An 11,153-nucleotide genomic window follows, 5' to 3' on the forward strand; every position below is an offset into this window, starting at 1 on the left:
GGACAGGCCCGAAGGAGGGGACATGGGAGCTGCTGCAGGATGGGAGATTTTACCTGGGTGTCTTCCATGTGTGTCTGCTGAGACACAGGGAAGGGGTGAACAGGTCAGGCTGCAGCTGGCTGCCTCCCTCTGGCTCTGCAGAACGAACCCACAGGCTCCCTAAATCCTTCCCTGGAGGCATCCCCAGCTCCTGCTGCCCAGTTCAGCCCATCCCAGGAGTGGATGCACCTTCTTCAGGCTGGTGGGACATCAGGGGGGTGGGATGAGGTCAGCTTCGAGGTCCCTTCCAACCCAAATCGCTCTGTGACTCCGTGAAATGATTCCACAGAGATTTTTCTGGCCCTTCCAGCCCCAGGGGGAGAGAAAGAGCGGGCCAAGTCTGGCTCCCACCTGCCTTTCAAGCAGCTTTCTTTGAGGTGAAGAGGCTGCCTCAGTGCTAAGAAGATTATGAGCAGAGACACCTCTGCCAGAGAAGGGAAGGAGGAATAACAAAAGCACCCAAAGCCGTGAGAAGGAAATGAAAAATAAAAGAATGCGGCGAAACGTTGGGATGGAGCAGGAGGGGCACAAGCAACACCAAAGCACGAGGAACAGATTCAGAGCCACCCAACCAGAAGAAGCACAAGGACTTCCACAGGTCCCAGGGGACGCTGAGCAGGCAGGGGATGCTTGCAAGGGAAGCAGGACAAGAGGTAACGGATAATTAACAACATCAGAGAAAGCTCAGAGGCCCCAAAATCTCTCTCCCTGCCTCAACAAACTTCTCTTTGGCTTCTGAGCAGGACTGCAGGTAGCCAAGGGATGGTTCATGGCACCCCACAAGTAACAGGGAGCAGATACATTCTCATGGAAGTTGTAATGTAAAGAGAGGAAGAAAAGGGTGTATTTTTTATTGTTCTCTGCAACCCCCTGACAGGAGGGTGGAGCTGGAGGGGTGGGTGGTCTCTTTTTCTCAGGTAACAAGGGCAAGAGGAGACAGCCTCAAATTGTGCCAGGGGAGGTTTAGACTGGATATCAGGGGAAATCTCTTCACTGAAAGGGTGGTCAGGCACTGGCACAGCCTGCCCAGGGCAGTGGTGGAGTCACCATCCCTGGAAGTGCTCAAAAAACACGTGGATGTGGCACTTGGGGACAAGGGTTAGTGGTGGATCTGGCAGTGCTGGTCCACAGTTGGTCTCGATGATCTTAGAGGTCCTTTCCAAACTTAATGATTCCATGATTCTTTGGGGAGATAACCCATGGGAGGTGAACAGGGAGCAGGCACCACATCCTGGTTCCCAGTACGGCAAACCCAGCCTTTTAGGGAAAGATGTGGAGGAATGAAACAAGGATTGATTATCAGGCATTTCTCCAGGAAAAACAGGCAAGAGTCCCTGTCACGGTCCCTGTTTGTCCCTGTCCTGTGAAGGGAGTGGGAACAGCCCATTACCAAGTGCTTGCCTAAAAAAAATCACAGGATCTCCTGAGCTGGAAGGGACCCACAGGATCATCCAGCCCAAGTCCTGGCCCTGCACAGACACCCCAACAATCCCACCCTTCCCTCAGAGAGTTGTCCAAACCCTCCTGGAGCTCTGTTAGCCTTGGGGCCGTGCCCACTGCCCTGGGGAGTCTCTGCAGAGTTCACCTACCAGAGGAAAGCTGGGGACCCAGCACATCCCGAGGTCATCCTCGCTGATCCACCAATCCTGCATTTTTAATTGAACCTCCACCCTCAGGAAGAAATAAAGAAGAAAGGATTTTACGAGAAAAAAAACCCACAACCCCACCTCAGACAGCTCACCAGACACAGGGTGTGTGTGTAGCATCATCCCACACCCTCTGGATGTCACGGCACACAGGGAAAGGGATCCAGCCCAACCTCTCCAGGCAGCACGAGGGGCCCTCACATTACACACATCTTCTGTCACAGCACAGCCTGTGAAAGGTCAGTGCCTCAAGAAGCAGCACATCTGATAACGAAATGCTGCAGAAAGGGGATGGGAGAATAAGCAACTTTTTGGCTCGTTTCCTGAAATCTCCCGTTCAGGCCAAGCTGAAAGCAAATCTCGGGCCTGGATTTCTGTGGAGGAAGGAACGTGGCCACCTCTCTGTTTGTCTCCCTCTGCGTTTCTTGCTAACCCTTATTTCTCTCCTTAAAAAAGCCAGTAACAAAACCCACGCTCACATGTCACATCTGATGCATCTGCCAAGGTCAGAGCCATCAGATCCCATCAGGCACGCGCCAATCCAGCCCCGCAAAGGGAGGCTGAGGGGAAGACGTGCAAAGAAAGAGGTCTATTTTTGTATTTTCATTTTCAGGCTTCCCCCAGTGCCTTCTGCTCTCTGAGTCACGTTCCAGCTCCAGTGCTCAGGGATGCAGCCAGAGAGCAGGAGCTGGTCAGGAGAGGGCAGAGAGAAGGAGCAGCACTGAGGGGTCCCTTGTCCCCTGTGCCAGTGTCTTCATGGGCATAACAGCAGTTCAAACTGGAGCAGAAAAGCTGTTCCCTTTTGGGCTCAGAATTGAGGAACTGGGGAATTGCACCTGCTTTAGTGCTGGGTTAATAGTTGGACTTGATCTTAGATTCTGTGGTCGTAAATCCAGGCCCTCAACAGTGACTGGAAGCCTTTGATGGCTGAAGCCCAGCCAGCTGAACAGGGAATCTGGGAAATTATGGAGAGAACTTGAACCCTGAGGCAGACACTGAAACATGGCATGAAATCCTGTCCCCTGCCCTTCCCCTCCCATTTACTACTTCAGTGGGCAGTGATGGGCTCTTGAGAGGAGAGGAGAAAACACCTTGTAGGTGATAGGGAAGTCAAGACAAATGGTGAGGAGCTGATTGTTCAGAAAGAGGTGAGAAGAACCCATCCTAAGTCCCTCTGGCCACGAGCTTGTTTCTCTAAGGATTTAAGTGATAAATACAACCCATCCCACTCCCACTGTGAGCATTCCTGGAGCTCCTCACAAACTCCCTCCAGGTGGGTTCCTGTTCAATGAACACGTGGGATGCTCCTGTGAGACACCATTAACACCCAGGGCAGCTCCAACCTTCCCTCTGGAGCAACTCTGAGACTTCTAAGGTTTCATTCTGTAAACATTTTCAGCCCGAGTTTGAGCACAGGAATTATCCTCCACCAGGGCAGAGGGAAGGGCTCGTGCCATCATCTGGTGTTTACACAAGCAGGTCTTTGGGAAAAGATTTGACACCTTCCATTCACTCACTGCCTTAATCTGAATTAACCATCAAGTCTGGAGAAGCAGATATTTTGAAAAGCAAATCCAGAAATGAAAAAAAAAAAAAAAATCCCTCAATCAGATAATTTAAACCGACACCACATTTCGAGAAGATCGAGGTTTGCAGAAAACTGAGTGTTCATTATGAATGGCTTGCTCAGCTCTTGAGAGAATCAAACATTTTGGTTGATCACAGGAAGCCAGCTCAGCTCTAGAGATGAATTGTTGGCTCAGGAAGGTGTTATTAACCCGTGGCTTTCTTTGAGTTGTGTTTTGATTGAATTGATAGGTTTAGAATCACAATGTGCTGGAGTGTTCCTGGTTTCTCGAGGTTTTACATCCCAAAGCAGGTACAGTGCAATGCCCAGGATCATGTTTGCTGTGTGAACACAGGTTTGATTTGCTGTTCAGCCTTGCTGACCTTAAATCACACCCAATACTCTTCTCAGATACGAAGAGACACCTGAGTTCCACAGCTTTTTGCTCCCTCAGTGGGAAGGAAGGTCTGGCCATGGCCTGTCCTGCATCCATCATTTGGCATCTTTCCTATTGCTTTGGCAGAGCAGCTGAGAGCTTCAGGCAATTAATTTGCTTATTTAAAAGCCCAGGTAACCACAGGTACAGAGCCATGAGGCAGTTAATGAAGGGTTAATTAGCATCTATTCTTCCACTCTGAAGGCTCCAGCGTGAAGAATGGCAGTTCAGTGGGTCAGGACTTGGCTCTCACTGGAAAACCTGATCCCAGGTCAGAACTGCCTGGGTTCCCACGCCCAGCCAGCCACGCTCAGCTCCCACAGGCAAAGGGAGGGGATGGCTCCATCCCAGAGAACCTCAGAGCTGCTGACACAGGAGCTCAGCCTGCAGAGCCCACTGCTGGTGGTAAAAGCTGTTCCAGATGAACCAGATGCTTGGGAACATCCTCCAACCAACCCCTTCAGAGGGTTGCACAGACATGAGCGATCCTTCCAGAGAGCTTAGAAAGGAGTTTTAACTGGCTCTCTGCATTTTTTTCACAGTAGATAAAGGTTGGGGAGCATTAGCTTTGCAGGGAATTTCTGTTAGTGTCCTCCACACCCTGACCTCTGATGGTTTCTGATGGTTCAGGACACCTGTGGAGCCCTATGGAATGAATTCCAACCTGACATGAGCGATCCCACTGTCCATTCACTGCCTTGGGAAAGCCTCTGAGGCACAGAGGACAACTCAGTCCCACGGTTTGGTAGGTTTAGAGTGGATCCTGACCCCTGTGAGGTCCATGTCCCCCAGCCTCCCCCATGCCAGACACTGCTCCGCCCTCACTGGGCACTGACACCCCTGACCTCCTCCTGACCCACCAGCTCCTCTAAATTAAGAACCTCTTACATCCTTCCTTGGCCCACGGGGTGCTAAGAAGGTCACCACAGATCGTGGCTTAAAGGGCCACCAAGTGCCACCCTAATCCTGGCAGGACAGGAACTGCTGGAGCTCATAAACCACCTGAGCAGGTGATTAGAGTCGGGATTTATTTGTGCTCAGACACGGTGACGGCCCCTCTGACACTGAGGTTTGTCTCAGACACACAGAAAACTTCAGCCATCCAGTGTTTGCTGAGGATGCTCCATGTCCTCTCATTATGGGACACTGCCAACCCTGCGCTGATGGGCTCAATAACAGGGATTTTGATGACCTTCCCCCTCATTGCTGGAATAATGGGCATTTTCATCAGCCTTCCTCCACTACTCTCAGTGTTCTTCTCCAGCTGCCTGAATGACAGGTATTGCCACAGTTTTTACTGGCACCTCCCAGGAAATAGGGAGCTTCAACCTTTTATTCTGTGTGCCACCAATAACTGGAGGGAGAAGTGAAAAAATGAAAAAGCAAATAATCAACCAGCACAGTGCTCGGAGTTCAGGAGTCCTGTGAAAGAGAAGAACTCACCAGATGAAAGACAGTTTCCTCCACTTCCAGCAAATCCCTGATACAAAAAGAAGGCTCCATAGTTTAAAGCCCTGTTTCATGTGCCAGCAGCCAAAACAAAACTTTTCAAAGTTTCTGGCAGTGTCCTTTGGAAAAATGTCGTCAATACTAAATAAATCATGTATTTCTTCGACGCTGCTGAAACCCATAATTTCATTTGCTGAGCTAAATCCTGGTCTGTGGAATTAGGGCACAGTAGTTGTCTTATTCAAGCAGAAGAGGGTTTTTAGCCAGTTCATTTGTTTAACATCTCTGTGTGCCAGGAATTTTTTTGTCCTACTTTGTGTCAAAATACTCTCATTACCACTGTGGGCAGATACACTAAGCTAGAGCAGGAAGTGGTTGCAGACAAATCAGAAGCAAACTCAAGTTCCTTTTCTCCCTGAACTGCCTGATCTTGCTTTGGAAAAAGTTCAGGTGAATCTTTACACCTCTGCTATTTGGAGTTTCTTGGATTAGACTTCCAAATAAAGTAGGAAGTGTAAAACTCTTGGATTACTGTACACGGTGTCTCCTGAGGTCCATGACACAGCAGCACAGCTCCTGCCTGTGTGATGAGAAGTTTTACCTGATCACACTTATATTTTCTCCCTCTTATATAAGTTCTCAAGGAAAAGAAAAAAAAACAACTGTGATACCAATTAAAACACCAGGACTGTAAAACCTGCTGAACTGGAAACTGAGGACTCCATCCCTGGAAGTGTCCAAGGCTGGACAGGGCTTTGAACAACCTGGGCTGGTGGAAGATGTCCCTGTTCTTCCCATGGCAGGGAGGTGGAACTGGATGGGCTTTAAGGTCCCTTCCAATCCAAACCATTTTGTTAATCTATGATTCCTGTTTTTATCCATCTGCCTGGGAACTGGAAGGGAAAGGGCACTGCTGAAAACATCACACCACTCCATCTTCATGCCTGAAATCTTCATCCACCCTCTGCTGAAGCAAACCCCAGGTTTTATTCACATGAAGTCCTGCTGCTCCATTCTCCACAAAACAAAGCTCACACCAGGGCAGAGAGAGAGTTCTCACCTCTGGTCCTCATGGATCTCACTGCTCAGGAAGCACAGCAAGTTTCCAACAGCCACAGTGACTCTGGATCAGAATTTCCCAATACCCAGGTCATGCTGTCACTGGAGCTGATCCCCAAATCCTCTCCCATCCTTCCACAAAACCTCTTCTTCACAGAGGTGCTCTCAGCTCAGCCTGCCTGGCCAGGCTGGGTCTGGGGGATGTCCAAGTTCGTGTCCTGACAGTGCTATGTCTGTTGGCACCTGGGAGATGGTTCTCTTCCTAAATTGTGGCCTGAGGACGCTGCTGTACCCTTTGGGGATGGGCACCTCTGTCCTGCCCAAAGCACTAACAAACCCCCGTGTGCTGATGTCCAAGGAAATCCCCTGAGCCCTCTTCTGCCACCCCCTGTGCCAGAGGCTGCTCTGCTTGCCCTGTGCACAGACAGCACCAGGGGTTTGACCAAGCTCTGGGCACCCTCCATCCCCCCCAGCAGCTCTGTGAGGTGTGTGCCTGCCCCAAGCACGATGTTCCCTGTGGGAAGCACTTCCACCCAGCTGCTCCTTGCAGCTCCTTGCTCTGGGACGTGCACAGGAGGGTCAGGCTGCTCAGAAGTCACACTCACATTCACCTTCACCACAGCAAACTGCAGAGGTGACTTTCAGAAGCAACACAAGCTGTGAATCAGAAATGCAAACACACCAAAACCCACCGTGCCCACAGCGAAACCAACCTGCCCTGCAGGGTGTAAATTAAAGCAATCCTGTCTCTGTCACCAACAGCACTGAGGGGAGTGGCAGGTTCCCAGCAAATCCAGCAACCTCTGGCTCCTTGAGCACCCAGAGCAGGCAGGATGAGCCCTCGGCCAGCAGGCTCAAAGGGACACACCTTCAGCCCGACTCCAGAACGAAGAGCCACTCGGACAAGTCATCACCTCACGCACCGGTGTCTGTGCTGCCCCAAATCCCACTGCTGAGCCCCCCAGCCCCAAAACTGGGAATTGCAGGGATCTCCCCCGCCATTCCTCACATCCAAAAGTACATCAAGGCACATTTACTTACCGGGGCTGGCTGGGCACTTGGGGTTTGTCAGTCCTCCCGTCGGCGCTGCGGGAGCAGGCGCACAACCCCTCGGCGGTCTCAGCCTCACCCTGCAAGAACCAGGACACAGGGGGATGGTAAGAGGATAATCCAGTACTTTCTAACCCTCAGCAGAGCAGGGAGTGTGGTGTTGGAAAGCAAAGCTGCTGGATGTCTGCAAGGATCAGAGCCGGGACTTTCCGAGCTAAGACTCTGAGCTGCTTAGCAGGGACCTGGAAGGGGAGCAGACAAGAGGTGGTTGTGTTTGCAGGGCTGAGCGCTGGGAGAGCTGCTGGGGGTGGTTCAGGGTGGCTTGGGCACCAGAAATCCCACAAAAAAGCCTCCTGCATCAGGTTAATGCTGGCAGAGAACACGGAAACCGGCGGATAGAGGCGGGCAGGAATTTTTGGTCACAGTGGCTGGGATTTACACGGGAAAATTAGAGTTTCCTCAAACTGAAACATCCCACAGGAAAAACGTTTCATGGTGTTGTTTATTGTTTGTTTTTCCTGCACAGAAAATGTGGTTTGAAACTGAAGGATTTGCTTTGGGTTAGACAAACTTGAACTGAAATGTTCTGTTGATGGAATTGGGATTGTTCAGCCTGGAGAAGGAGAAGGCTCTGCAGTGACCTTATTGTGGCTTTTCAGTACCTACAGAGGCTCCAAGAGAGCTGGAGAGGGACTGGGGACAAGGGATGGAGGGACAGGACAAGGAGGAATGGCTACAAGCTGAAGGAGGGCAGGGTTATTTGGATATTGAGGAGAAACTCTTCCCTGTGAGGATGGACAGGCCCTGGCACAGGTTGCCCAGAGAAGCTGTGGTTGCCCCTGGATCCCTGGAAGTGTCCAAGGCCGGGTTGGATGGGGCTTGGAGCAACCTGGGCTGGTGGAAGGTGTCCCTGCCCATGGCAGGGGGGGTGTAATTCATGATCTTGAAGGTCCCTTCCAACCCAAACCATTCTGGGGTTATAATTCCATTTTATGATACTTGGATACACGGGCTGCCTGATCCCAAGGGAGGGCAGGAGGGGCAGCCAGGGCTCCTGCAGACATCACAAACGTGGTGGTGAACAGTTATAGCTCCTCCCAGCCTGCCAGGAGAGACTCTCCAGCCTGAGAGGCTCAGTTCAGCCCCAGTTCTGCCACAGCACTGCAAAAGGTCAAGCTGGAGTGAAGCTTTTAATTAAAACCGAGGAAGTGTTAAAGAGACAGAGAAAGGCAGCCCTGGGCTCCAACCAACACCGAGGTCACAGCGATCTAGGGAGCCCATCAGTGGCTTCCACACTCCATGGATAATCCCTCCTGCACAGGGGGTCATGGAAAAGCCACCACAATGGCAGAGGTTAAAGCAGGGGATGCTGCCATGGGGCCACTTTTCCCAAGAACCCAACAAAGCAGTTGAGATGCACAACTTCCCAGGGCTGTTTCCTCAGTTCCCCTCCACATGAAAAAAGGGTGTGAACCTCTGCTGCTCCAAAGTACAGAACCTCTGCCTCTTTTCCCAAAGTACAGAAACATGGAAGACCAAATTATCATAGAATCCCACAACGGTTTGGGTTGGAAGGGACATTCAAGATCATCCAGTCCCACCCCTTGCCATGGGCAGGGACACCTTCCACCAGCCCAGGTGGCTCCAAACCCCGTCCAGCCTGGCCTTGGACACTTCCAGGGATCCAGGATCAGCCACAGCTTCTCTGGGCAACCTGTGCCAGGGCCTGCCCACCCTCCCAGGGAAGGATTCCTTCCCAATATCCCATCTAAATCCACCCTCCCTAGCTTAAAGCCATTCCCTGCTCTTACACTGAGTTCCCCTTTTCTGTGTGAGTCCTGTGGAACTCAGGCAGCAGGAAAAGCAGAGTCCAGCCCTTGCAGGGCTGAGTCAATCAGCTGAGTGCCCTGTGCCCTGATTTTTCTAGAATTACTTCAGCCCATGTTGCAAAAGTGAAGGAGAGTGGATGCAGGTCCCCTGCCAAAATACATCATCTTTGGAATTCAGTGACTGCACTAAGAGGTGCTGGTTTATCTTCACTCGGGGCTCCCAAGCCTTTCCCTTCTCTCCCCGAATGATAATGGGCATAAAAATTAAACAGAAGTTCTCCAACAAAAAGCAAAAGGCACTGAAGGGTCATAAATCACGGGGCTGGATGGCATTCAGAGGGAGCTGGGGGAGGGAATAAAGAGTGGAACAGTGCAGATACGGACTAAGATACGTCAGAGACCCTTAAAAACCCAAGACCTGTCCTTAGGGCAGGGGACTCCACACAATGGGTAAGTTCTGATGAAGCAGCAAAGGGAATGTGGCCAGCACAGCAGTGGGGTTGGTACATGATGTCCACAGTCCCACTGGGCTCAGAGCACAGGGAGTATCCCCCCAGCACCACGTGGCTGATGAAAACACCCTCTGATGTCCCTAAAGCCACAAGTCTGTACTGGTTGGGAACTGCTGAGGGCAGAAGACCTGCAAACAGATGGTCTTTCTGAGGGGTTTCCAAGAAGTGCCCTTCTTGCTCATCCAGAGGGCCTGTAGGGGTGGACCCATGGGACCAGGGCTGCCTCACTGCCACCAGCAGTGGGATCAACTTTCAGGAAAACTAAAGAGGGACCAGCCCAGTGGTGCTGGGTGTGGGGATGGAGACATCTCTGAGCAGCAGCTCTCCTGGATGGGATGTTCCCTCACCTGCTGACCTGGGATCCTGACATCAGCCTTCCACTCACCCCAAACACTCCCCAGGGCGCCGCACGAGCCTGATATTTTGGAAACAATATGTATCAGCACCGATTTGCTGCTAATAAACAGGATCACCTGTAACTGTGCAGGCACCGTCTACTTTATTAAACCTACAGATCTTGCTCTCCCAGGGGTCTGCTCCTCAACAGGAGCAGGAAATGAAAAGACAGAAAGTGCAATTTAATTGGGGATGAAGCTCCATCTCTGCACTGTCTGTCATAATTACGTGTCATTTAAAACAAGCGTGGAGCAGGTGGGAAATGGCACCAGCTCCGGATGTGCATAAAAAAGCACGTCCCAGATCGAATCAGATGGTGCAACTGGAAACTCCTGCTCCCTTCAGGTTCTTCCTTCCTTTGTTTCACCAAACTTCTCTGAGAAATTCAGTTTTGAAAGGGGTGAGAAGAAATGGCACCTCTGCAAAGCCAAGGGGTTTGAACAGAAGAGAAGGTTGTTCAGCATCACGTGCTGAGGCACAGCAAAGGTCCCTGAGGAATGTGGGAACACTCCCAGGCACCTGCTCTGGCTGCTTGGCTGGGCTGAGTGACTGCAGGCTCCTCCTGGAAAAGAGATGCCTGAAGTGAGAACCAAAGCAGAGATCTCTGCCCTTCCTGCTTTTCCAGATGTTACCAGGAACACCCTGGATTCATTTAAATCTATTTTGCTAACAAGTACCTTTTCTATACTTCTACCATGGGAGATAAAAGAGGAGGAACCCCACTTAACTAATGCACTTTAATTAGTTGCCCGTCGCTGTCAAAGCCCTGCTCTCATATTCTGATGCAAATTCTCAGCCTTTCATTCTAAGCAATACCTCAGTTTGACTTCAGTCTTCCAGTGGTCCTTAAATGTCATAATTTCTCCCCAGTGAATCAATATTCAGAGAATCACAGAATGGCTTGGGTCAGAAGGGACCTTAAGGATCATCTCAGCCCAACCCCCTGCCATGAGCTGGATAATCAGACCCTCTAATTGTCACTGATCTGCTCATCCTGCCTTGGGCTGGGTTTCTTCAGCCACTGAGCACATCAGACACTTCTTCTGAGCAAACCTTCTGGCCAGGATGGTGCTCAGGGAGCGCTCAGGGAACCAGCTCTGCTCCCACCTCTCCCCCACACCATCCTGCTCCGAAACCCACACAGCTCTGGGAGCAAAACGTGCCTTGCCC

General features: G+C 51.1%; 1 protein-coding gene across 2 annotated transcripts in view; it reads right to left on the minus strand.

Annotated features, from left to right (window-relative positions):
* RALY (RALY heterogeneous nuclear ribonucleoprotein) overlaps positions 1-7,326 on the minus strand; it is a 72,753-nt gene extending 65,427 nt beyond the window's left edge. For both annotated transcript variants that reach the window (XM_027905642.1, XM_027905641.1), the window contains exon 1: positions 7,238-7,326. The gene's annotated coding sequence lies outside the window, so the exon portion shown is untranslated. The remainder of the gene's footprint in view (positions 1-7,237) is intronic.
* Between the last annotated feature and the right edge of the window lie 3,827 nt (positions 7,327-11,153).

This window comes from Empidonax traillii, unplaced genomic scaffold (assembly GCF_003031625.1).
Source record: "Empidonax traillii isolate 1590-97213 ecotype Southwest subspecies unplaced genomic scaffold, ASM303162v1 scaffold1184:size321399, whole genome shotgun sequence".
Taxonomy (NCBI): domain Eukaryota; kingdom Metazoa; phylum Chordata; class Aves; order Passeriformes; family Tyrannidae; genus Empidonax; species Empidonax traillii.